This window comes from Littorina saxatilis, linkage group LG4 (assembly GCF_037325665.1).
Source record: "Littorina saxatilis isolate snail1 linkage group LG4, US_GU_Lsax_2.0, whole genome shotgun sequence".
Classification (NCBI taxonomy): domain Eukaryota; kingdom Metazoa; phylum Mollusca; class Gastropoda; order Littorinimorpha; family Littorinidae; genus Littorina; species Littorina saxatilis.
In genome coordinates, this window is record NC_090248.1 from 21900391 (window position 1) to 21927890 (window position 27500).

Here is a 27500-nt window from a genome sequence, read left to right on the forward strand (position 1 = left end):
AAGGACTACTTTTTAGCGGTCAAGTTCAGTCGTCCGCATACTCGAAAGTGAAAAAAAGATGAAACGTTTTGCTACAGTATCGGAGGATGAACTGTCGAAGAAGAAAAAGAATCTCGTACCAACCACTACGCAGAAGACCATCCGAGTTGTCCAGAAGAAGTTCTGAAACACGTCACGTTCCAAATCAAAAGACGACATTCTATTCTCTTACGTCACTATTCTTGGTTTACGGTACCATTCGGCGGCTTTGCTACGAGTATGCCATAGTCTTGGTTGGCCGAGACCTTGAGGTGGAATGCGAGTGATTAGGTTTGTTGATTTTGCTCGGAGAAGTGGTCCGTGTTCAAGCAAGTTTCTTTCTTCTTTAAAAACAAAAAGGCTCACGTAAGAAATAGACAAACAGTAACACAAACTCAATCACTCCGTCACACATACACACCCACACACACAGTAAGCTTAGGTGACACTGTGCAAGAAAGAGAGACACTAGATCTAGATCTGTCTGTGTCTGCATGTAGCCTACTTACAGGGACACGACTGCCAAATAGTCTCGGCCCGCTCAAAATAACAATGACCGAGACCACACACACCACGCGAGAGAGAAAGACTACAAGGAGGCATGCCGTCATGATGCATTAATTGACGTCAAACACTTTTGACCGTGACGTAATCTTATGCGAGCTTTATCCATAGTCTTGGATAACCACTCACACATAGACTCGGAAATGTTAAAGTTTCTACCACAGACATACACACACACGCACACACGCACACACGCACAGACAGACAAAGTTACGATCGCATAGGCTACACTTACGTGAGCCAAAAACCCTAAGACCAGTGAATGTCGAGATATATATGTTAATTGGATCTGTGATCCAAACATGCCTTTTGGTCAATCTCGATGGCAGTTTATTCCACTCGCCCTACGGGCTTGTGGAATAAACTTCCATCTCGATTGACCAAAAGCCATGTTTGGATCACAGATCTAATTAACGTATAATGACATTGTTTATTGGGGATAGAGTGTTATTTTCTATTTCTATTTCCTGAAACTATTCATAGCGACACCACGTAATAGAAGACTTAAAAAAAAAAATCAAAACAAAATCGGTCGAAGCCAGAATTTTCATTTTAGTTTTTATTTAAGTAACCATTGTGTAAGCAGCTGCATGAGGCAATGATGGAACTGAATTAAACTGGATTTTTAGTCGAGATGAATGTAACGTGTTTTTTTTTAATTTCTAAAGCGATCCTGTTTGGTGTCTGGACAGAAATAACATAAAGTGGAGAAGAAAAAACATCAGCACCATTGTCTACCGTTAACTCTTTTTCCTAGCCAACACCCCCTCCCCCCCTCCCCCTCCCCCCTCTGTTAAACGCACATTTGTTTACGACTCCACTCCTTTATTGTTAAACGAGAAATTCCGGGGCAGCTGCATATGAATTATTACAGGAAAACCGGTTGCATCCGGACAAGTGAAGAGAGTCAGTGCAGAAAGGTAACTATAATTTCTGCTAAGAAGTCTTAAGGTATTAAAGTGTATATTTGTACGAGAGTGTGTTACGTATAAAAAGTACAGAACGGTAGAAACAAAGCTAAAGCCGGATTAGTGTTAGTAAATGAAACGACAGTAAACAGTTATGTTCTATCCACCTAATGGACAAAAACAAAAGTACAGTGTTGCTATCTTTGAAGTCCGACAGGGGGAGGAGAGGGGGGGTAAGAGTTGTGTTTGAGAACAACAACTATCATGCAAGGAACTCATGCATAAAATCGACGGGGGGAGAGAGAGAGAGAGAGAGAGAGAGAGAGAGAGAGAGAGAGAGAGAGAGAGAGAGAGAGAGAGAGAGAGAGAGAGAAAGAGAGAGAAAGAGAGAGACACACACACACAGACAGAGAGAGAGAGAGAGAGAGAGAAATTGGTAGAAATAGAGGAAGAAGAAGAAGAAGATGAAGAAGAAGAAGAGGAGGAGGAGGAGGAGGAGGAGGAGGAGGAGGAGGAGGACGTAGGACACACGGAGGACGAAAAAAACCAATGTTCACCAGAAGAGCAAGCATGGCAGAAGAAAACGACCAAGAAGTCAATAGTTCACCCAGTTTGCTTCAGACAACAAACAACCAAGATCGGTCGCTCCATTAGCCCATGGCAATGGTTCTGTCCTGCGTCCCGCAAGGACCCATAACTGTTTACTCTAATTTAGAATTTGTTTTTAGATTGAACTGATAAACCCTAGTCCAACCGGTACTGAAGTCCCCACAAAAAACACGGTGAAGGTCAAAAGCACAAAAAAACAAGAAGCAAAAAAAAAAAAAAAAAAAAAAAAACCCACCTTACGTGCTTGAAAGACAAGAAAGAGATAATGAGAAGCGAGCAGGAGATTGCCAGACCAATTTATCGAGCCAAACTTTCGCCACAATCGATCTTGTTCCTCTCTGCACCTGGCAACCGAAGAAGAAAATGGATCGATTAGAAAGGAGAAGGGGATGACAAAAAAAAGAAGAACAAGTCGCGTAAGGCGAAATTACTACATTTAGTCAAGCTGTGGAACTCACAGAATGAAACTGAACGCACTGCATTTTTTCACAATGACCGTAGTCCGCCGCCAGTGCAAAAGGCAGTGAAAGTGACGAGCCTGTTCAGCGCGGTAGCGGTTGCGCTGTGCTGCATAGCACGCTTTACTGTACCTCTCTTCGTTTTAACTTTCTGAGCGTGTTTTTAATCCAAACATATCATATCTATATGTTTTTGGAATCAGGAACCGACAAGGAATAAGATGAAATTGTTTTTAAAACGATTTCGGAAATTTAATTTTAATCATAATTTTTATATTTTTAATTTTCAGAGCTTCTTTTTAATCTGAATATAACATATTTATATGTTTTTGGAATCAGAACAAGATGAAGAATAAAATAAAAGTAATTTTGGATCGTTTTATAAAAAAAATTTTAATTACAATTTTCAGATTTTTAATGACCAAAGTCATTAATTAATTTGTAAGCCTCCATGCTGAAATGCAATACCGAAGTCCGGCCTTTGTCGAAGATTGCTTTGCCAAAATTTCAATCAATTTGATTGAAAACTGAAGGTGTGACAGTGCCGCCTCAAATTTTACAAAAAGCCGGATATGACGTCATTAAAGACATTTATCGAAAAAAAGAAAAAAATGTCTGGGGATTTCATACCCAGGAACTCTCATGTAAAATTTCATAAAGATCGGTCCAGTAGTTTAGTCTGAATCGCTCTACACACACACACGCACAGACACACAGACACACACACACACACACACACACACACACACACACACACACACACACACACATATACACACACACATACACACACACACACACACACACACACACATACACCACGACCCTCGTCTCGATTCCCCCTCTATGTTAAAACATTTAGTCAAAACTTGACTAAATGTAAAAAGAAGAGAGAAAAAACAAATTTAAATAAAAAACTATGTTAAAACATTTAGTCAAAACTTGACTAAATGTAACAAGTCGCGTAAGGCGAAAATACAACATTTAGTCAAGCTCAGTCGAACTCACAGAATGAAACTGAACGCACTGCATTTTTTCCTCAAGACCGTATACTCGTAGCATCATCTGTCCACCGCTTGTTCTGAGCGTGTTTTTAATCCAAACAAATCATATCTATATGTTTTTGGAATCAGGAACGGACAAGGAATAAGATAAAAGTGATTTTAAATCGATTTCGGAAACTTGATTTTAATCATAATTGTTATATTTTTAATTTTCAGAGCTTGTTTTTAGTCCGAATATAACATATTTATATGTTTTTGGAATCAGCAATAATGACAAATAAGATGAACTTGTTTTTGGATCGTTTTATAAAAAAATAATTTTAATTACAATTTTCAGATTTTTAATGACCAAAATTATCAATTAATTTTTAAGCCTCTAAGCTGAAATTCAATACCAAAGTCCGGCCTTCGTCGAAAATTGCTTGGCCAAAAATTTCAATCAAATTTATTAAAAAATGAGGGTGTGACAGTGCCGCCTCAACTTTTACGAAAAGCGGGATATGACGTCATCAAAGACATTTATCAAAAAAATGAAGAAAATGTCAGGGGATATCATGCCCAGGAACTCTCATGTAAAATTTCATAAAGATCGGTCCAGTAGTTTACTCTGAATCGCTCTACACACACACACACAGACACACATACACACATACACCACGACCCTCGTTTCGATTCCCCCTCTTAAAAGAGGACAAGGAGATACAGAAATACTCGTCCTGCAAATCGACCAATCACATTGCAGGGACTCATGTTATCGGCGCTATACTGCCGAGACCAACTTCTTTTTATATTTAGTTTTGACTAAATATTTTAACATCGAGGGGGAATCGAAACGAGGGTCGTGGTGTATGTGCGTGTGTGTGTGTGTCTGTGTGTGTGTGTGTGTGTGTGTGTGTGTGTGTGTAGAGCGATTCAGACTAAACTACTGGACCGATCTTTATGAAATTTAACATGAGAGTTCCTGGGTATGAAATCCCCGAACGTTTTTTTCATTTTTTTGATAAATGTCTTTGATGACGTCATATCCGGCTTTTCGTGAAAGTTGAGGCGGCACTGTCACGCCCTCATTTTTCAACCAAATTGGTTGAAAGTTTGGTCAAGTAATCTTCGACGAAGCCCGGACTTCGGTATTGCATTTCAGCTTGGTGGCTTAAAAATTAATTAATGACTTTGGTCATTAAAAATCTGAAAATTGTAAAAAAAAAAAAAAATTTATAAAACGATCCAAATTTACGTTTATCTTATTCTCCATCATTTGCTGATTCCAAAAACATATAAATATGTTATATTCGGATTAAAAACAAGCTCTGAAAATTAAATATATAAAAATTATTATCAAAATTAAATTGTCGAAATCAATTTAAAAACACTTTCATCTTATTCCTTGTCGGTTCCTGATTCCAAAAACATATAGATATGATATGTTTGGATTAAAAACACGCTCAGAAAGTTAAAACAAAGAGAGGTACAGAAAAGCGTGCTATCCTTCTTAGCGCAACTACTATCCCGCTCTTCTTGTCAATTTCACTGCCTTTGCCATGAGCGGTGGACTGACGATGCTACGAGTATACGGTCTTGCTGAAAAATGGCATTGCGTTCAGTTTCATTCTGTGAGTTCGGCAGCTACTTGACTAAATATTGTATTTTCGCCTTACGCGACTTGTTATGTTTGTATATAGTTCTAGTTCAGTTTCGCGTGTGTTATCTAATGGATGCACTTCTCATGCAAAACAACTGACTCGTACTTTTGTTTGACGTAAGAAATGGGACATTAACCAGATCTGACATTTTAAAGCTTTGTTAACACTATCATATTAACATTAAAAAGAAAACCCACAGACTATACACGTTTCCTTTCTTAATTTAGAAAGAGCATTAAGTTTTGTTGCTGAACGGCTGTTAAACATGAAGTGGTTTATTGCACAACTCTATTCGGAATCAATGTTTATACGAAAAACATTTTTGATTTTAAAAAAGTAAAAAAAGTTGTGTAAATGTATAAACTAAGTCAAATATGTGAAACCAAGATAATTCAATGAAACCAAAAGGAAAGGGCATTCAGAACAATAAGTTGTTGAATAACAATGTGCCCACCCTTGTTTACTGCTGCAATTTGTTTTATAATTATGTTACTGTCAAACGTCACCCTAGCACTTATTGGATTGTCTCGCATGTGCACGCCAATTAACGAGGAAGTAAGTTAATGACGATCCCGCCAGAATTGACAAGCAATGACGTCACAATACCAAGGAGAACGACAGCACGGAATATTACCACTTTTCTTTCGTCCTTCGCGCATCGATATACCTTCGGGTCAACAACGTACAACGACACGTGAAATCACAAGCAGAGAAAATTCGTAAACAAGATTAAAGGCATCTTCTTTCCCGTGTAAACGATCGTGTAAACCACCACAGATCCGGCCTGGCTTTTACATAGAATTAGAGCATTCTTCCACACGGACGTACACAACACCCACCACATATCCGGCCAGGCTTTTATATGGGATAAGAGCATTCTTCCACATGTACAAACACCCCTCCCACCCCACATCCCGTGAGGGATTTTACATGGTTTAAGAGCATTTTTCCACATGTACAAACACCCCTCACCCCACATTCCGTGAGGGATTTTACATGGCTTAAGAGCATTTTTCCACATGTACAAACACCCCTCCCACCCCACATCCCGTGAGGGATTTTACATGGCTTAAGAGCATTCTTCCACATGTACAAACACCCCTCCCACCCATCCTGAACTCAGGTCAAAATGAGTTCGGCTCATCCTCTCCCTGACAGGATGCCTTGAGTTACCTTGTCTGGCAAGGAAACCGATTTTTTTTAACATATTTAGAGCTTTTTGTAATGTATTATTGATATAAGGCCAAAAAAAAATAGGTCTGTTTACGGTAACATAGGCACAAAAAATAGGGTCGGTAGGTCGGGATTGTTTTTTTTTTTTTTTTTTTTTTTTTTCCAAAAAACCATATTTTTACGTTATTTTGCCAAAAAAACAAGATTTTTTTTTTTCCCCCCAAATGCCAAAAAAAAGTCTAGGGTCGCGCGAAAAAACTAGGGTCGGTCGGGTTACCGTAAACAGACCTATTTTTTTTTTGGCCTTAGCAGATTCGCGATCGTCGATAAAGATTTTTTATGGTGTTTTGTAATTTTTAAATTGCAAAGGAATTGATATGTAAGACAATTTCAAGCGAGCTATTTTTCGCGGCTGTATTTACTGTGCAAACAACTCTAAATATGGCAAATGTGTCACGTGATATACGATAATCAACCAAGTTCAAGTTCAAGTTTTATTAGTCCATAACCCATGGGGGCATTTTGAACAATAGATACAATCATGATATATGCTAATATAGTAAATAAAAAAAATAAAAAAATAAAAAACTATGAAAAACTGTTACAAATTCTTTTAATAAAGTCCAAAATATTCTTTAGCAATTTCTTTTTCTTAGTAGCAAACAACTTTTTAAATTTAAGTGCATTAGGTTTTTTCCAATAGTAAGGTGGTAACAACTCAGCTCTTTCTTCTTTGAAAAAATCACAGACAAATAAATAATGGAATTCATCACCTATGTCTTGTGATACACATTTGGTGCAAGTTCTTTCTGACCTCGGGATGTTAAGATAACGTTCTTTCTGTACAGGCAAATTGTTGTTTAATGTTCTAAACTTCATCATTGAAACACATTGCTGATATGGCAGGTGTGTGACATAGTCTTCACATGCAAAAATATCTTTAAACATTCGATAATTCCAAAACATATTTTTTGTTCCAATTTCTGTAAACCATTTATGGATATACTGGTCATACAAGCTTCTTTTTACTTTCGTTTTAAACCATGCGCTTGAGTATTGAACATTTTCTTGAAAAGTCCAAAGGCCAGAGAGACCAATTTCATTTAAGTTTTTTTCAATAAAACATAAATAATTAGATTCAATCATCTTGTTGATATACAATTTATATGTAAAGCAATACACAATACTTGAAAATTTATTTTTATGAATAGGACTAATCAGTTTATACCAATAGCAAAGCATTCTACATTTCATATTAACATCTAGTGGATATCTTCCAAGTTCACCAAATATCATAGCATTTGGAGTTGATTTTTTTAGTTTGAAAACAATTTTATAAAAACGCAATTGAAGTTTAGTAGCAAGTTCACAGGAACCAAAACCCCATACTTCACATCCGTATAGTAAAATTGGAGCAATCATTTTATCGAACAGGTCAACTTGTATGTCCACAGGCAGTGACAATTGTCTACAAGTACGCAAAAGAACAAACATTGCCCTTGAGGCACGATCATTTAGATTCTTCTGTTCGACTGAAAATTTATTATCATAATTAATCTTAAGGCCCAAGTACATTACATCAAACACTACTTCGATTAAATTGCCATTATACGTAAACAATGGTTTATTTCTAATTTTACCTCTGGAAAAAACTATAACTTTCGTTTTGTTTACATTAATATTTAGACGCCATTTTAAACAGTATTCGTGCATTTTGTTTAAACATTCTTGCAGGTTTTTTTCAGACTCTGAGCAGATCACAGTATCATCCGCATACAGTAATAAAAACATTTGAAACAAAGCATTTACATCAGTATCATCCATTCCAACCACAATAGCCTCTCTTGACATAGATTGTAAACCATTACTGTTTTCCAACAGAAAAGGCTTTAGATCATTTAAAAATAGAGCAAAAAACAGCTGTGACAAGTTTTCCACTTGTCTAACTCCACACAAACTGGGAAATATCCAGAACACTCACTATTAACTTTAACGCAAGACTTGACATTTTCGTACAAATTTCTTACAGTTTTTAAAAACTTCCCATTAACATCAGAACTAACTAATTTCTCCCATAAAAATGCACGGCGAACTTTATCAAACGCTTTTTCATAGTCTACAAATGCACAAAACAGTCGCTTCTTTTTGTTGAGAATTTTTTTTAATATACAATGCAAAGTAAAAACATGGTCTAGTGTTGAAAAACCTGTGCGGAAACCTGTTTGTTCTTGACCTAATTTATTATTACTCTCCAAAAAGTTTGATAACCTAGCATTTAAAATTGCACTGAAAAGTTTTCCGAAGCAACTGAGTATAGTAATTCCTCTATAATTTGTGGGGTCAGCTTGGGAGCCTTTATTTTTGTACAATGGAATAATTTCACCTACAGCCCATTGTGTTGGAACCTTTCCTGACTGCAAAACAACATTAAACAACAATACATAAATATCAATCATTCGATCATGTGACGCTTTTAAATACTCATTAATTATTTTATCCTGACCGCATGCCTTATTGTTTTTCAGCTTGTCTATACATTTGATAACTTCCTCCTTTGTAAAAGGCGCATTAAGAAATTCATTACTTGCTTCATTTAAAGGTTCATTACTATCATCCATTTCATTTTCATCACACTCTTGTAGTTTAGTGAAATGTTCGAAAAACTCCGAACAAGTTGGATAGTTAGTTTTGGAATTATTTTTTTTATTTTTATTTTTATTTAGAAGATTCCAGTATGCTTTCGGGTCAGTACTTCTTAACTTTCTCAAAGTTTTAACGAACTCATTATGATACAACTTGCATTCCTTTTTTATTGTCTTTTTGTATTCTTTAAAAGCACTCTTTTTTCATGTTCATTGAACACATTTTTAAAGCGTCTTGCTTTGTTTTTCGCACGTAAAAATATTTTTCCTTTCTCTTTGCAAATTGCACTAAACCATGGTTGTTGCAGTTTGAATTTCTTTGAACGTGGCTTTTTCATAAATTTTTGTTCTTTAATTACACCGATTTTCTCAGCAGAACAATTTAAAATATCACAAATCTTATTAGTAACACTATCAACGTCATCTGTTGTCGTACTCTCACTTGTAGCTAGCATATTTTGTAATTTAGTTTCAACAGTATAAATATCATCCTCATTCAGATTAACTACAAAAGCTAACTTGGTCCCATTGTTATTATCCCATTTTGGTTTTGTGTACTTGTTATCCTTTTCTCTACTTTTAGACAGCAAATCTTCATTTTTGGTTTTTTTCCACATCGTCTGCTAGGCAATCGTTAGCGCGTACTTCATTATGTTTTAATAAATGCAAAACAACAGGACAGTGTACGTCAGAATACATTTCACAAAATTCCATCACAGAAAAATATTTAACTTTCGAGAACAAATCTTTTGACAGGATGCAATAATCAACAACGCTCTTATCCTTACATGTGCATTTACCAACCGTTTGATTTCGGCGCTCACTGGAGCAGACGATTTTTTCTGTAACCAGTTGACAGTGATGAAACCATATATTACGGGGACCGGCACGGTTAGCCTAGTGGTAAGGCGTCCGCCCCGTTATCGGGAGGTCGTGGGTTCGAACCCCGGCCGGGTCATACCTAAGACTTTAAAATTGGCAATCTAGTGGCTGCTCCGCCTGGCGTCTGGCATTATGGGGTTAGTGCTAGGACTGGTTGGTCCGGTGTCAGAATAATGTGACTGGGGGAGACATGAAGCATGTGCTGCGACTTCTGTCTTGTGTGTGGCGCACGTTATATGTCAAAAGGAGCACCGCCCTGATATGGCCCTTCGTGGTCGGCTGGGCGTTAAGCAAACAAACAAACAAACAAATATATTACGGTCTCCTTCCGGCAGCAGTCCCAAAATTTCGACCTGTTTTGACCTTAGAACGATGTCTTTATCATAACTGTGAAGAACAGAACGGAGATCACTGTCGAAGTCGGCCAATCTGCAATCATTTTCGTCTCGCGAACACTGATCTCAAATTTAGATCAGTGCTCGCGAAAACCAAATGGGAGATAACTCTGTATTTTTGTTTTGATAGATTCGCGTAGGACTGTACATAGCGTCCGGTCAGGGAGAGAATGAGCCGAACTCATTTTGACCTGAGTTCAGGATGCCCTCCCACCCCACATCCCGTGAGGGATTTTACATGGCATAAGAACATCCTTCCGTTTGAACACATACCGAAAACAAACAGCCCCGCTGCTTTCTTTGTAGAGCGAGAACTTTTTTTGCTCAATTTTATTTTGCGGATGGAGACCGGTCTAAAAAAAATATTCAGAAAAAAATCCACTCGGTCTGCTTAGGAAGCAGCCAGGTTGTTTTCTTCTTCTTCTTCTTCTGCGTTCGTGGGCTGAAACTCCCACGTACACTCGTGTTTTTTTTTTGCACGAGTGGAATTTTACGTGTATGACTGTTTTTTACCCCGCCATTTAGGCAGCCATACGCCGCTTTCGGAGGAAGCATGCTGGGTATTTTCGTGTTTCTATAACCCACCGAACTCTGACATGGATTACAGGATCTTTTTCGTGCGCACTTGGTCTTGTGCTTGCGTGTACACACGGGGGTGTTCGGACACCGAGGAGAGTCTGCACACAAAGTTGACTCTGAGAAATAAATCTCTCGCCGAACGTGGGGACGAACTCACGCTGACAGCGGCCAACTGGATACAAATCCAGCGCGCTACCGACTGAGCTACATCCCCGCCCAGCCCGGCTGTTGATTCGTGGTACATGTTGAAATGGAAGGATGCTCTTTCTCCGAATATAGCATTGAGAGATCTGGGATGGCTGACTACATGATTTACAGGGGAAGGATCTACGGTGGAACTTGCCTATAACGACCTCCCTAGGGACAGACTAAAAGAGGTTTTTGTTTGAAGAGCCATATCAGGGCGGTGTTGCTTTGACATATAACGTGCGCCACACACAAGACAGAAGTCGCAGCACAGGCTTTATGTCTCACCCAGTCACATTATTCTGACACCGGACCAACCAGTCCTAGCACTAACCCCATAATGCCAGACGCCAGGCGGAGCAGCCACTAGATTGCCAATTTTAAAGTCTTAGGTAAGACCCGGCCGGGGTTCGAACCCACGACCTCCCGATCACGGGGCGGACGCCTTACCACTAGGCCAACCGTGCCGGTTCTAAAAGAGGTCCTTAAATACAGGTGGTCCGTATGGAAAGGGGAATCATACTAGGAAAGAACCTCGTCGGGGTTTCTTAGGGGTGGTCGAAATGGGCAATTTAGGGATCGTTACCCAGAGGTGGTCGCCAAGGCAGGTTCGATTGTATCTTGAATAAAGTAGGTGCATGGGTGGGGTCACATACTGACAACATCGATATAAGTGACATGCTTCACAATAGGCTTACGTGCACGTTTCTGTTATTTGTCAAGCTATCAATGATTGTTAGAGTTAGCAATTATTTCAGGGTGGTTCAAGTTCAGACACAAACAATTGTGTTTGTCTGTAATCCACGTGCGTTACTGTTGTTGTTGTTGTTGTTGTTTTTTGCGGAAAAAACCCACAAGCTTGCAGGTTGGGAACTCAATGAAAGACGAATCTTTAATTGCTGTGTTTTTGTTCTCTCTCAAGGGCAAACTCAACGTTTTCCTAGTGGAAATTTCCAAGGTAGAAAACCTTAGCATAGCAAAGTACTCCCCCTAACCACAACTACCGACATCACGTCCTCACTTAATAAAGGCTCCCCCCCCCCCCCACCCAACTTTATTTTAACCTACACATTTTTTTTTAATTAAAAAGAAAACAAGTCGCGTAAGGCGAAAATACAACATTTAGTCAAGCTCAGTCGAACTCACAGAATGAAACTGAACGCATTGCATTTTTTCCGCAAGACCGTACACTCGTAGCATCGTCTGTCCACCGCTCGTGGCGAAGGCAGTGAAATTAACAATCCAGAAAAGCGCGGTAGCGGTTGCGCTGAGGAGGATAGCACGCTTTTCTATATCTCTATTCTTTTTAACTCTCTGAATGTGTTTTTAATCCAAACATATCATATCTATATGTTTTTGGAATCAGGAACGGACAAGGAATAAGATGAAATTGTTTTTTGATTTCGGAAATTTAATTTTAATCATAATTTTTATATTTTTAATTTTCAGAGCTTGTTTTTAATCCGAATATAACATATTTATATGTTTTTGGAATCAGAAAATGATGAAAAATACGATAAACGTAATTTTGGATCGTTTTATAAAAAATAATTTTAATTACAATTTTCAGATTTTTAATGACCAAAGTCATTAATTAATTTTTAAGCCTCCAAGCTGAAATGCAATCCCAAAGTCCGGCCTTCGTCGAAAATTGCTTGGCCAAAATTTCGATCAATTTGATTGAAAAATGAGGGTGTGACAGTGCCGCCTCAACCTTTACAAAATGCCAGATATGACATCATCAAAGACATTTATCGAAAAAATGAAAAAAAAGTCTGGGGATATCATACCCAGAAACTCTCATGAAAAATTTCATAAAGATCGGTCCAGTAGTTTACTCTGAATCGCTCTACACACACACAGACACACAGACACACACACAAGACACACACACACACACACACACACACACACACACACACACACACACACACACACTCACACACACACACCATGACCCTCGTCTCGATTCCCCCCTCTATGTTAAATCATTTAGTCAAAACTTGACTAAATGTAAAAAGACAGAACTTAAAAAACAGAGGCGTAAAACATGTTGTCACTTGTTGCTCTGAACTTACGACTAGACATGACTCCCAGGTCTCGATACTCAAAAAGGAATGTAGACATCACTTTGTTTACAGCATTTTTTCGGACTTTCAACAAAGAATCCTTGATCTTTCGAGGATGGGTTGGTGTTGGTGCCGGAGTTCGTGTGTAGGCGTAGGAGCAAAGATTGATCAGAGAAAGTTTTTCTCTCTGTGGAGTGTTTGGTGGGAGAGGGTGTCCGAAATATCTTAAATGTAAGAAATCAGGAAGCGAGTGGGTTGGTCACGGAAGAAAGAAAAGAGTCTTTGCGTGTGCGTGATGAGGGGTAGGAGCAGAAGAGTAAGGGTGAGTAGGAGGGGAAGGAGGTGGGATGGGGAGGTGTGTGTGTGTGTGTGTGTGTGTGTGTGTGTTGCTTTCTTTGAGAGAGAGAGAGAGAGAGAGAGAGAGAAAGAGAGAGAGAGAGAGACTCACAGACGAACAGACAGACAGACAGACAGACACACACACACACACATAAACACAGACACAGTGACACAGACACACACACACGCACACACACACTCACACTCACACACACACACACACTCCCTCTCACACACACACACACACACACACATACTTGCCCACACAAACAGGAAGCCAGAAGACGACCAGGCAAGCCAGGCAACATTGATTTTCCACTCAGACATTTGCTACACTTGTTGTCTCTCGAAACACTCTTTTGTTTGTCGCTCGTGTGCGCAATTAACGCTGAAGAGATTCGACACGAACATGTTCTATTTTGCGAAATCACTGGGTTACTGACGGCAGCGGGCGGGGATGTAGCTCAGTCGGTAGCGAGCTGGATTTGTATCCAGTTGGCCGCTTGTCAGCGTGAGTTCGTCCCCACGTTCGGCGAGAGATTTATTTCTCAGAGTCAACTTTGTGTGCAGACTCTGCTCGGTGTCCGAACACCCCCCGTGTGTACACGCAAGCACAAGACCAAGTGCGCACGAAAAAGATCCTGTAATCCATGTTAGAGTTCGGTGGGTTATAGAAACACATGGCTGCCTAAATGGCGGGGTAAAAACGGCCACACACGTAAAAGCCGTGGGAGTTTCAGCCCATGAACGAACAAACAAACAAACTGATGGCAGCAAACTATGGGTCATTCAGAATTAAAAACAAGTCGCGTGAGGCGAAAATACAATATTTAGTCAAATAGCTGTCGAACTCACAGAATGAAACGCAATGCCATTTTACTCGTAGCATCGTCAGGCCACCGCTCATGGCAAAGGCAGTGAAATTGACAAGAAGAGCGGGGTAGTAGTTGCACTAAGAAGGATAGCACGCTTTTCTGTACCTCTCTTTGTTTTAACTTTCTGAGCGTGTTTTTAATCCAAACATATCATATCTATATGTTTTTGGAATCAGGAACCGACAAGGAATAAGATGAAAGTGTTTTTAAATTGATTTGGACAATTTAATTTTGATAATAATTTTTATATATTTAATTTTCAGAGCTTGTTTTTAATCCGAATATAACATATTTATATGTTTTTGGAATCAGCAAATGATGGAGAATAAGATAAACGTAAATTTGGATCGTTTTATAAATTTTTATTTTTTTTTACAATTTTCAGATTTTTAATGACCAAAGTCATTAATTAATTTTTAAGCCACCAAGCTGAAATGCAATACCGAACCCCGGGCTTCGTCGAAGATTACTTGACCAAAATTTCAACCAATTTGGTTGAAAAATGAGGGCGTGACAGTGCCGCCTCAACTTTCACGAAAAGCCGGATATGACGTCATCAAAGACATTTATAAAAAAAATGAAAAAAACGTTCGGGGATTTCATACCCAGGAACTCTCATGTCAAATTTCATAAAGATCGGTCCAGTAGTTTAGTCTGAATCGCTCTACACACACACACACACACACACAGACACACACACACACACAGACACACGCACATACACCACGACCCTCGTTTCGATTCCCCCTCGATGTTAAAATATTTAGTCAAAACTTGACTAAATATAAACAAGTCGCGTAAGGCGAAAATACAATATTTAGTCAAGTAGCTGTCGAACTCACAGAATGAAAGTGAACGCAATGCCATTTTTCAGCAAGACCGTATACTCGTAGCATCGTCAGTCCACCGCTCATGGCAAAGGCAGTGAAATTGACAAGAAGAGCGGGGTAGTAGTTGCGCTAAGAAGGATAGCACGCTTTTCTGTACCTCTCTTTGTTTTAACTTTCTGAGCGTGTTTTTAATCCAAACATATCATATCTATATGTTTTTGGAATCAGGAACCGACAAGGAATAAGATGAAAGTGTTTTTAAATTGATTTGGACAATTTAATTTTGATAATAATTTTTATATATTTAATTTTCAGAGCTTGTTTTTAATCCGAATATAACATATTTATATGTTATTGGAATCAGCAAATGATGGAGAATAAGATAAACGTAAATTTGGATCGTTTTATAAATTTTTATTTTTTTTTACAATTTTCAGATTTTTAATGACCAAAGTCATTAATTAATTTTTAAGCCACCAAGCTGAAATGCAATATCGAAGTCCGGGCTTCGTCGAAGATTACTTGACCAAAATTTCAACCAATTTGGTTGAAAAATGAGGGCGTGACAGTGCCGCCTCAACTTTCACGAAAAGCCGGATATGACGTCATCAAAGACATTTATCAAAAAAATGAAAAAAAGGTATGGGGATTTCATACCCAGGAACTCTCATGTCAAATTTCATAAAGATCGGTCCAGTAGTTTAGTCTGAATCGCTCTACACACACACACACAGACACACAGACACACAGACACACAGACACACAGACACACAGACACACGCACATACACCACGACCCTCGTTTCGATTCCCCCTCGATGTTAAAATATTTAGTCAAAACTTGACTAAATATAAAAACAAGAACGGTAGGTTATTGGAATGTTTTTATTGATGACAAAACAAAACGTCACATTCACAGTTCGTCGACCCACTGGTATTTTAAGCAGACAGACAGACGAAACTCGCTTGCAAGATGCGGGCGAGGTAAAGGTTTTTTTTGAATGTTGGTCATTCAGCTTCTGAAGAATTCCAGAACAGATAGTCCGTTAACGTTCAATTGACAAAAACCAAATGCAAACATGTTTAAATTATGGAACATTAAATTGACGAGAAAACGAATTTTTCACTAAAACGTCGACCCAGTTGTCTCTGTCAAACAGACAAATAATGATGACTAAATGAAGTTAAAATGAGGACTTTGTGAAATCTTCAAAGATCAAAGAGGTGGCCACTCTTATAGCTGAGCTAGGCCTAAGTCCTCGTTTTCTGTCCGCTCTAACCTATCATCATTTTTCTAAAAAGAGAGGGAATCTTAAAGTGTATTAATAAATAAGGGTCTCGATCAAGAAACAATCCGAGAATGAAAGGTCTTAAAAGTCTTTAGGCTGGGGTTTTGCCAAATGCATGCAAGATTTCATTGCTCAAGCAGATTCTGCATACCGTGTTATTTACAACTCTTTTGTGAGCTTCAAAGGACTAACATCTTGAGAAATCTTTTTTATTTTTATTATTTTAAAGCATTGCGGTATTTGGACAGCTTCCGGTATTGTTGCAGGCGAGTTTCGTAAAGTGACGAATCAGTTCGTTTTTTCCTCACAGATCTGTTTGGGTCTTTGAAAATTAAGGTGCATGCTTCACTTGAAAACTCGGAACTAAATGATTATATTTTTAAACAAGGATTTCACTCTACATTTCATTTTGCAAGCAGAAACTTCGAACAGTAATGTATCGTAAAGCCATGCCTGAATTGGGTAGCTTCGGGGTTTCAGTTTCAGGTAACTTTCGTAAAGAAGCGAAACACTCCAATTCTCACTCAAAGCAACGCGTGTCCTTGAAAATGAAGGTGGTCCACTTACAAATCTGAAATTAATGATTTTATCAATCTCCACTACTGTCCTCGTCTCAAGAGGTCTGAAGGGGCTAAAAACGTGTCAATGAAAAAAATAGATTCACGATAGCTGCTCACAATTGCAAGAAGAGCGATCCGGATGTACTCGTCTCAAATGAGATACTTTGAGAGTGTCTGAAGAAAATCGTGAATTGTTGACGTCATTCTGACACGAATCTTGTAATTATCTCAATAAGATAGCGTGCTTATCAAGAAAACTACTGATCACTTTAAAAAGTGTTTTATTCAAGCAAGATCGCGTATTTCTTTCTTTCTTTCTTTCTTTCTTTCTTTCTTTCTTTCTTTACGTATTTCTTTTGTTCTTTTCTTCTGTCTTTCTTTCTTTCTTTCTTTGCGTTTTTCTTTCGTTCTTTTTTTCCTTTTTTGCTTTCTCCCCCTTTTCCCCTGAAAGATCCGGTGGCCATGTTCTCCGTCTGAGGGTCAGTAGGTAATAGAATCGCTGTCATTATGTGGGTCGATGGGCCTGTCGTGTACCATATTACTGCGCCTCGGGAGTAGGTCTTGCCATTTTGTGGACCGTCACTGTCTGTCGATCTGTCTGTCTGTTTCCTTTTGACTCTCTGTCTCTGTCTCCGTCTCTGTCTCTCTCTGTCTGTCTCTCTGTCTGTCTCTGTCTCTCTCTCTCTGTCTGTCTCTGTCTCTGTCTCTGTCTCTCTCTGTCTCTCTCTGTCTCTGTCTCTGTCTCTCTCTCTCTCTCTCGTAACTGTACTGAGACCAAATAGATAGATCCGGATAGATAGATAGACAGACAGACAGATAAATACATACATACATACATACATACATACATACATACATTTGTATGTATGTTTGTTTGCTTAACGCCCAGCCGACCACGAAGGGCCATATCAGGGCGGTGCTGCTTTGACATATAACGTGCGCCACACACAAGACAGAAGTCGCAGCACAGGCTTCATGTCTCACCCAGTCACATTATTCTGACACCGGACCAACCAGTCCTAGCACTAACCCCATAATGCCAGACGCCAGGCGGAGCAGCCACTAGATTGCCAATTTTAAAGTCTTAGGTATGACCCGGCCGGGGTTCGAACCCACGACCTCCCGATCACGGGGCGGACGCCTTACCACTAGGCCAACCGTGCCGGTCATACATACATACATACGTACGTACGTACGTACGTACGTAGATATATATACATATATATATATATATATATATATAACTGATGAGACACAATAGTGTCGAAACACGTGTCTGGTCTAGGTACTACAAATACAATGGTCCTCCTCAGGACTAGATTACCTTGCGATACGTCCCCCACAAAGGGACTTTGCTCTGTAAATCTCGGTCCCCCTTGAGGAGGGTCTGATGCTCCCAATAGGCTGTCTGTGAAGGGATACTTATTTCTCTCTCTATCTCTGCTAAGAGATTTTAACAAATCTCGGAAGAAAGTCTCTGCTGACTTTCAATTGTTTCTTTCACAATTTCTGATGTTTTATAATGTGGTCACCGTGAAAGTTGCATCGCCTTTAAAGCGATCCAATTGAATAAAGCAGAAAACTTCTTCTTTACCAAGTCCTGTGTTGAACAGCAGTGAAAAGTTGACCGCTTTTCCTGTTTAACCTTTTTAAAATTAGATCTAACTTGTTCGCGTATCCATTTCTGGATCTGCAGGCTGGTACAGAGTTACCTCCCTTTAGGCTTTTTCAAATTTCCCTTGTTTTAACCTAATTTCTTGGTTAAAACTTGTCTAAATTTCTAAATTCTTTCTTAATAAATATCAATTCTACACTTTGGCCTTAAATCAAAGTGTTTCCCTTCACAGATATCCTCTTGGGGTTGTCAGATGAGGGTAGTCTCCCATGCCAACAGAAGCTACCATTCAGAGAATGGTTTGCTTCTTAGTTGGATACCATGGGTTGACAACTCTCGCCATCAGTACCACCTGACCACTGATGAGACACAATAGTGTCGAAACACGTGTCTGGTCTAGGTACAAATACAATGGTCCTCCTCAGGACTAGATTACCTTGCGATACGTCCCCCACAAAGGGACTTTGCTCTGTAAATCTCGGTCCCCCTTGAGGAGGGTCTGATGCTCCCAATAGGCTGTCTGTGAAGGGATACTTATTTCTCTCTCTCTCTCTGCTAAGAGATTTTAACAAATCTCGGAAGAAAGTCTCTGCTGACTTTCAATTGTTTCTTTCACAATTTCTGATGTTTTATAATGTGGTCACCGTGAAAGTTGCATCGCCTTTAAAGCGATCCAATTGAATAAAGCAGAAAACTTCTTCTTTACCAAGTCCTGTGTTGAACAGCAGTGAAAAGTTGACCGCTTTTCCTGTTTAACCTTTTTAAAATTAGATCTAACTTGTTCGCGTATCCATTTCTGGATCTGCAGGCTGGTACAGAGTTACCTCCCTTTAGGCTTTTTCAAATTTCCCTTGTTTTAACCTAATTTCTTGGTTAAAACTTGTCTAAATTTCTAAATTCTTTCTTAATAAATATCAATTCTACACTTTGGCCTTAAATCAAAGTGTTTCCCTTCACAGATATCCTCTTGGGGTTGTCAGATGAGGGTAGTCTCCCATGCCAACAGAAGCTACCATTCAGAGAATGGTTTGCTTCTTAGTTGGATACCATGGGTTGACAACTCTCGCCATCAGTACCACCTGACCACTGATGAGACACAATAGTGTCGAAACACGTGTCTGGTCTAGGTACAAATACAATGGTCCTCCTCAGGACTAGATTACCTTGCGATACGTCCCCCACAAAGGGACTTTGCTCTGTAAATCTCGGTCCCCCTTGAGGAGGGTCTGATGCTCCCAATAGGCTGTCTGTGAAGGGATACTTATTTCTCTCTCTCTCTCTGCTAAGAGATTTTAACAAATCTCGGAAGAAAGTCTCTGCTGACTTTCAATTGTTTCTTTCACAATTTCTGATGTTTTATAATGTGGTCACCGTGAAAGTTGCATCGCCTTTAAAGCGATCCAATTGAATAAAGCAGAAAACTTCTTCTTTACCAAGTCCTGTGTTGAACAGCAGTGAAAAGTTGACCGCTTTTCCTGTTTAACCTTTTTAAAATTAGATCTAACTTGTTCGCGTATCCATTTCTGGATCTGCAGGCTGGTACAGAGTTACCTCCCTTTAGGCTTTTTCAAATTTCCCTTGTTTTAACCTAATTTCTTGGTTAAAACTTGTCTAAATTTCTAAATTCTTTCTTAATAAATATCAATTCTACACTTTGGCCTTAAATCAAAGTGTTTCCCTTCACAGATATCCTCTTGGGGTTGTCAGATGAGGGTAGTCTCCCATGCCAACAGAAGCTACCATTCAGAGAATGGTTTGCTTCTTAGTTGGATACCATGGGTTGACAACTCTCGCCATCAATACCACCTGACCACTGATGAGACACAATAGTGTCGAAACACGTGTCTGGTCTAGGTACAAATACAATGGTCCTCCTCAGGACTAGATTACCTTGCGATACGTCCCCCACAAAGGGACTTTGCTCTGTAAATCTCGGTCCCCCTTGAGGAGGGTCTGATGCTCCCAATAGGCTGTCTGTGAAGGGATACTTATTTCTCTCTCTCTCTCTGCTAAGAGATTTTAACAAATCTCGGAAGAAAGTCTCTGCTGACTTTCAATTGTTTCTTTCACAATTTCTGATGTTTTATAATGTGGTCACCGTGAAAGTTGCATCGCCTTTAAAGCGATCCAATTGAATAAAGCAGAAAACTTCTTCTTTACCAAGTCCTGTGTTGAACAGCAGTGAAAAGTTGACCGCTTTTCCTGTTTAACCTTTTTAAAATTAGATCTAACTTGTTCGCGTATCCATTTCTGGATCTGCAGGCTGGTACAGAGTTACCTCCCTTTAGGCTTTTTCAAATTTCCCTTGTTTTAACCTAATTTCTTGGTTAAAACTTGTCTAAATTTCTAAATTCTTTCTTAATAAATATCAATTCTACACTTTGGCCTTAAATCAAAGTGTTTCCCTTCACAGATATCCTCTTGGGGTTGTCAGATGAGGGTAGTCTCCCATGCCAACAGAAGCTACCATTCAGAGAATGGTTTGCTTCTTAGTTGGATACCATGGGTTGACAACTCTCGCCATCAGTACCACCTGACCACTGATGAGACACAATAGTGTCGAAACACGTGTCTGGTCTAGGTACAAATACAATGGTCCTCCTCAGGACTAGATTACCTTGCGATACGTCCCCCACAAAGGGACTTTGCTCTGTAAATCTCGGTCCCCCTTGAGGAGGGTCTGATGCTCCCAATAGGCTGTCTGTGAAGGGATACTTATTTCTCTCTCTCTCTCTGCTAAGAGATTTTAACAAATCTCGGAAGAAAGTCTCTGCTGACTTTCAATTGTTTCTTTCACAATTTCTGATGTTTTATATATATATATAGATAGATAGATAGATAGATAGGTAGATAGATTGTTACAAATGCTCAAGAAATCTGCTGACAGACAGATGAATATGCATGTTCCTTAGCCAAATCAGACTATGCATGGGCATGCAGGAACAGTTTCAAGGCTGGTATGGTCGATACCCAATGACTTGGTCCTGGTGCGTTGCAAAATCAATATTTTCCAAATCAAAATAGGAAGTAGCTATGCATAAAAAAAGGTAATAGGTACCCACCGATTACTACTTCATTAATTTATCATCATCGTTTTAAGTAATATCATTTCTTCAGGGAAGAAAACACTTGCGCATTGAGGAGTACGCATCTGAAATTTCCAAGAATTCAGTTCATCAGACTGCGTGCGTATGCAGCAAGGGCTCTCTCGGTGAGAGAAAGGCATTAGATTCCTGGAAATGTCCAATAACTCTTAGCCTTTTCATTCAACATCATTGCCCTCTTAAGGAAGAAGACATATCGTGTTGGTTAAACATTTGCGCAGTAATCAGTTCCTTTCTCAAAAGAACTTATTCTACCTGAGATAAGGAACACTTTTGGTTAAAGGTAAATCACTTACAACGTCATCAGTACTTTTCTCAGAAAGCTCTCATCTGAGCGTGAGAACTGTAAAGAAAGAAAGAAAGAACCGAAAGAAAGATGGAAAGAAAGAAAACTGCAAAGAAAAAAAAGAAAAAAGAAAGAAGAAAGAAACAAGTCGCGTAAGGCGAAAATACAATATTTAGTCAAGTAGCTGCCATTTTTCAGCAAGACCGTATGCTCGTAGCATCGTCAGTCCACCGCTCATGGCAAAGGCAGTGAAATTGACAAGAAGAGCGGGGTAGTAGTTGCGCTAAGAAGGATAGCACGCTTTTCTGTACCTCTCTTTGTTTTAACTTTCTGAGCGTGTTTTTAATCCAAACATATCATATCTATATGTTTTTGGAATCAGGAACCGACAAGGAATAAGATGAAAGTGTTTTTAAATTGATTTGGACAATTTAATTTTGATAATAATTTTTATATATTTAATTTTCAGAGCTTGTTTTTAATCCGAATATAACATATTTATATGTTTTTGGAATCAGCAAATGATGGAGAATAAGATAAACGTAAATTTGGATCGTTTTATAAATTTTTATTTTTTTTTACAATTTTCCGATTTTTAATGACCAAAGTCATTAATTAATTTTTAAGCCACCAAGCTGAAATGCAATACCGAACCCCGGGCTTCGTCGAAGATGACTTGACCAAAATTTCAACCAATTTGGTTGAAAAATGAGGGCGTGACAGTGCCGCCTCAACTTTCACGAAAAGCCGGATATGACGTCATCAAAGACATTTATCAAAAAAATGAAAAAAACGTATGGGGATTTCATACCCAGGAACTCTCATGTCAAATTTCATAAAGATCGGTCCAGTAGTTTAGTCTGAATCGCTCTACACACACACACACACGCACACACGCACACACACACACACATACACCACGACCCTCGTTTCGATTCCCCCTCGATGTTAAAATATTTAGTCAAAACTTGACTAAATATAAAAAAGAAGGAAAGAAAAAAGACAGAAGAAAGAAAGACAAAGCTAAACGGCAGATATTCTATTACCTACTTACCCGCCCAGAAGATATTACAGCCGCAGAAATAAAAATCTCTAAAGGACAAGAGTTAGGACTCTCGAAAGAAAGGGTAATAAAGCCAAAGAACTGAAGAGAGAACAAAAGAAGATAGGGCATGAAAGAAGAAGAAGTCGGAACCAACAAAATGGCGGTGATTCCATTACCTACTGACCCTCACACAGAGACCACGGTGAGAAGATCTTTCAGCATGGATGGAGACCTCGGAGGGCAAGAGAGGGGACAATGGAAAGAAATTAAGGAGGAAAGAAAGAAAAGAAAGGCAAAAACTTAAAGAAAAAGAAAAGAGATCAAAAGAAAAAGAAAGAAAGAAAAAGTAGACTTGCTCTTTATCATAATTCTCGGTAACCCACAAAGTTAAAAGTCCACACGTTTTCGGAACACAGAAAACGAAAACCGAAAAAACAATCAAAACAGCTAAAAAGACCATGGACAAAAACAAAACAACAAAAAAACAGTGACAAAAGCGAAACACAACAAAGGGAACTGAATTAGAAAAACTACTTCAGACGAAAATCACACATCCCAGGACGTCTCTCACTAAACGACAGAAACGAGAGAGAGAGAGAGAGAGAGAGAGAGAGAGAGAGAGAGAGAGAAAGGGATGGAGAGAGAGGAGAGAGAGAGAGAAAGAGGGCGAGAGAGAGAGAGAGAGAGAGGAGAGAGAGAGAAAGAGAGAGAGAGAGAGAGAGAGAGAGAGAGAGAGAGAGAGAGAGAGAGAGAGAGAGAGAGAGAGAGAGAGAGAGAGAGAGACGGGTCACCCAGCAAACAGCCAGTGGTCCCAACAGCACAGTTTCCCCTGTCCCAGGCGGTCCTCGCGGATGGCCTCTTGACATTCTTAACACAATGGAAATGCAAGCGTGTACAGGACTGTCTGGCACCATCCAGTCTCGCCACACTTTCGCCCCATTACCGTTCTCGTGTTTCTGGACAAAAAAAGTACATCCTTGGTGATTCTGGACACAAGAGTACATCCTTGTATGGCTGGCACTGCTTCTGAAAATGTCTGGGCCAGACGGTGAAATTGCTTTGATTGGTAGTTTGGTATTCCGGATAGGGTTCGCACTGAGACTGTTGTGGTCTTTTAAATGGTACTTTTTTGGGGATTTTCTTTCTTTTGGACCTAGTTAGTTTAGAATGTGGCTCTGTGTTGTCAAGGGAGGTGGCAGGGAATGGGGGGTAGTAGTTTTTTTTAATGACATTTGAAAAAGTGCTGAATGCGCAAAGACTAATTTTGGCAGAAACTCGTTTAATAGTCCAGAAATGAGATGCAGAATAAGGCTAATGGGTCTGTGTGCGTGCTTGCTTGTGTGTGTATGTGTGTGTGGTGTGTGTGTGTGTGTGTGTGTGTGTGTGTGTGTGTGTGTGTGTGTGTGTGTGTGTAGTTGGGGATGGGGAAGCAACGACACAACAATTTTACATCAACAGAGGAAAAACATAACCATCAGGTTAAAAAAAGACACCCCCCCCCAACAAACCCATCCCCCCAACAACAAAAACCCAATAAAAACACAACCAACCACCCACACACAAAAAGAAGAAGAAAAAAGAGAAGAAAAAAAGAAGAAAAAATATTTAAAAAAAAACCAAACAAACCCAAAAACCGCATAAAACCAAGCAGAGATCTCATCCACAGATCAGTGTTATCTGCAAACCGTCCCTGTCTCCAGCCTCAACCCACGCGCCTGTCACCAGAATCCTGCAAGTCTGGCAGACGATTTCACATTTGAGCGCGGCTCTATTGCACGATTTCAAACCCCCATGGGTCTTCCCCGGACAGGCGATCATATGGAAGACATTTGAAAATATCGCCCTCTGAGAGGGATTGGCTTTCAAGCTATGACAGTTCGCGATGAGGGCCTGTCCTATAAACGATGTAGCACTGACTTGCTGAACTCCCACAAGCATGTTCCGGCTTGTTGACCCCCCAAATCCCCACTGGAAATGCAAAAAATAAAATAAAATAGACAAACGTAAAACCCCTCCCCCTCAGCATTTGATGCCAAGGTGGGACCTTTATTTTTGCCCAACTCAGCAAAAATCAAGTGACATTTTACCAGAAACCTTTTACTCCACTTAAAGCAAAACCATTGGTCGCATGAATTCGTATTGTTTTGTTCCCGATCTGGAACATTATCGATGGCAAAGGTTCGTGTACATTTTGCTAACCAACCCCAACGTCACCCAGGAGGAAGGTATCATTGGAGTCGTTACAATGTTGTTTGTTTCTCATGCCCTGTGGTGCTAACTTGTATGAAATTGTCCCCCGAAACAGGCGTATGGCTGCCTAAATGTCTGGCCGGGTAAAAACGGCCATACACGTAAAATACCAATCGTGCAAAACACACGAGAGTGTATGGGGGATTTTCAGCCCATGAACGCAGAAGAAGAAGAAGAAGTATCAAATTGGCCCAGTCACCTAAAAAAGCAGAGGCATAAACCAATGATGCAAAACGGTGGACTGATCTACGTTCAGCTTACTCCTTATCATCATTAAAATGATTGTAATCCATGTTCCTGATTGCTCCCTCTTTCAAGAAATCAACACTGCAAGTGCGTTTCGCACAACAACAAAAAGAGAGCTAGAGAGAGAGCTAGAGAACGAACGAACGAACGAACGAACGAACGAACGAACGAACGAACGAACTTTATTACTCAAGGATGGAGATTTTAGGCTGACGCCAAGTCTTACAATCTGTCTCTGCTAAACTAAGACATAAAATACAGACAATAAAAGGACAATTGTCAATCGCAATCATACAGTATTACTAATTACAACATTACCTATACGAATACATAATGCATGATAGAACATTGAAATGTACATGTATGTCAATATAATACAAAGGAAAAGAAAAGTCGACTCGCACACGCACGCGCGCCGCATGCCTGCAATCACGTTCGCACTCAATACAACACACACACTCACATACACACACAGACACACACACACACACACACACACACACACACACACACACACACACACACACACACACACACACACACACACACACACACAGACATATACGCACGCACACACACATACACACGCAGACACACACACACACACGCACACACACACGCACACACACACACACACACACACACGCACACACACCCGCACACACACACACACAACAACAACCTCATCATCATCATCATCATGATCATCGTCGACATCATTATCATCATCAACAAAATATAGAGGTTAGTGATAGCAATGCATTCTTGCTAGAAACAGCTTCAGAATGTAACTGTTCGTGACAACAGATATTTGCGAAGCTGCGCTTTGAAGTGTTTAATCGTGCTTGACCCCTTTATCTCACATGGTAGCGAATTCCAAATTGTTGAGCCCGAAAAAGCTAAACTGGTTTTATATAAATCAATACGGGGTAGTGGGAAAATTAATTTGTTTGAGCCATATCTGTCTGTTGCTTTCTGAAATAATGATCGCATGTACTGTGGGGTCTCGTTTATTTGAACCTTAAACATTAAAAGCGCCTTATTAATTAATAACTGATGTTTAAGTGATAAAAAATTAAGGCTGCTAAGCTTTTGATCTGTTGATGTTTGCGGACCCGGCATGATAAGTTTAGCTGCGCGACATAAGTGAACATCGCTACAACCATCCCAAAGTGTAGATGCATAATTCAGATGAGGTAAAATATGACCAAAATAAAACAACTTGAGTGCTGAGGTATCAGCGTAATGCTTTGATTTGGAGAGAAGGAACAAGTTTTTAGATAAGGTTTTGGTAACACGGTTGAGGTGGGACTGCCACTTTAATTCAGCGTCTATTGTGACCCCGAGAACACGATGACTGGTTACTTGCTCAATGGGTGACTCATTTAAACTGAGATCAAGATTCAGAGGAGCGAGTTGGTGTTTCTATTGTGTTGTGATCACCATGCATTTAGTTTTGCCTGGGTGTATAATCATTGAGTTTTGTTTACACTAATCAAATATGAGAGAGAGAGAGAGAGAGAGAGAGAGAGAGAGAGAGAGAGAGAGAGAGAGAGAGAGAGAGAGAGAGAGAGAGAGAGCTAGAGAGAAAAAGAGAGAGCTAGAGAGAGAGATAGAGAGAGAGAGAGAGAGAGAGAGAGAGAGAGAGAGAGAGAGAGAGAGAGAGAGAGAGAGAGAGAGAGAGAGAGAGAGAGAGGTCCTTAAAAAAAAAAAAGAAACATCGAAACAAAAAGCTACGCCTTCACAGAAAAGCCACACAAACAATAACGTAGAACAACACAAACACTACGACTAAAACACCGGTCTCGGAGCAACAAACCCCTTGCATCTTTAACGAGCCTTTAAAACAACGAACGCACCACTACCCTCATTATTGCTAAACACACACCGAGGCTGGAGTCACAAACAGGGACACCGCTATTACATTGACCTTAC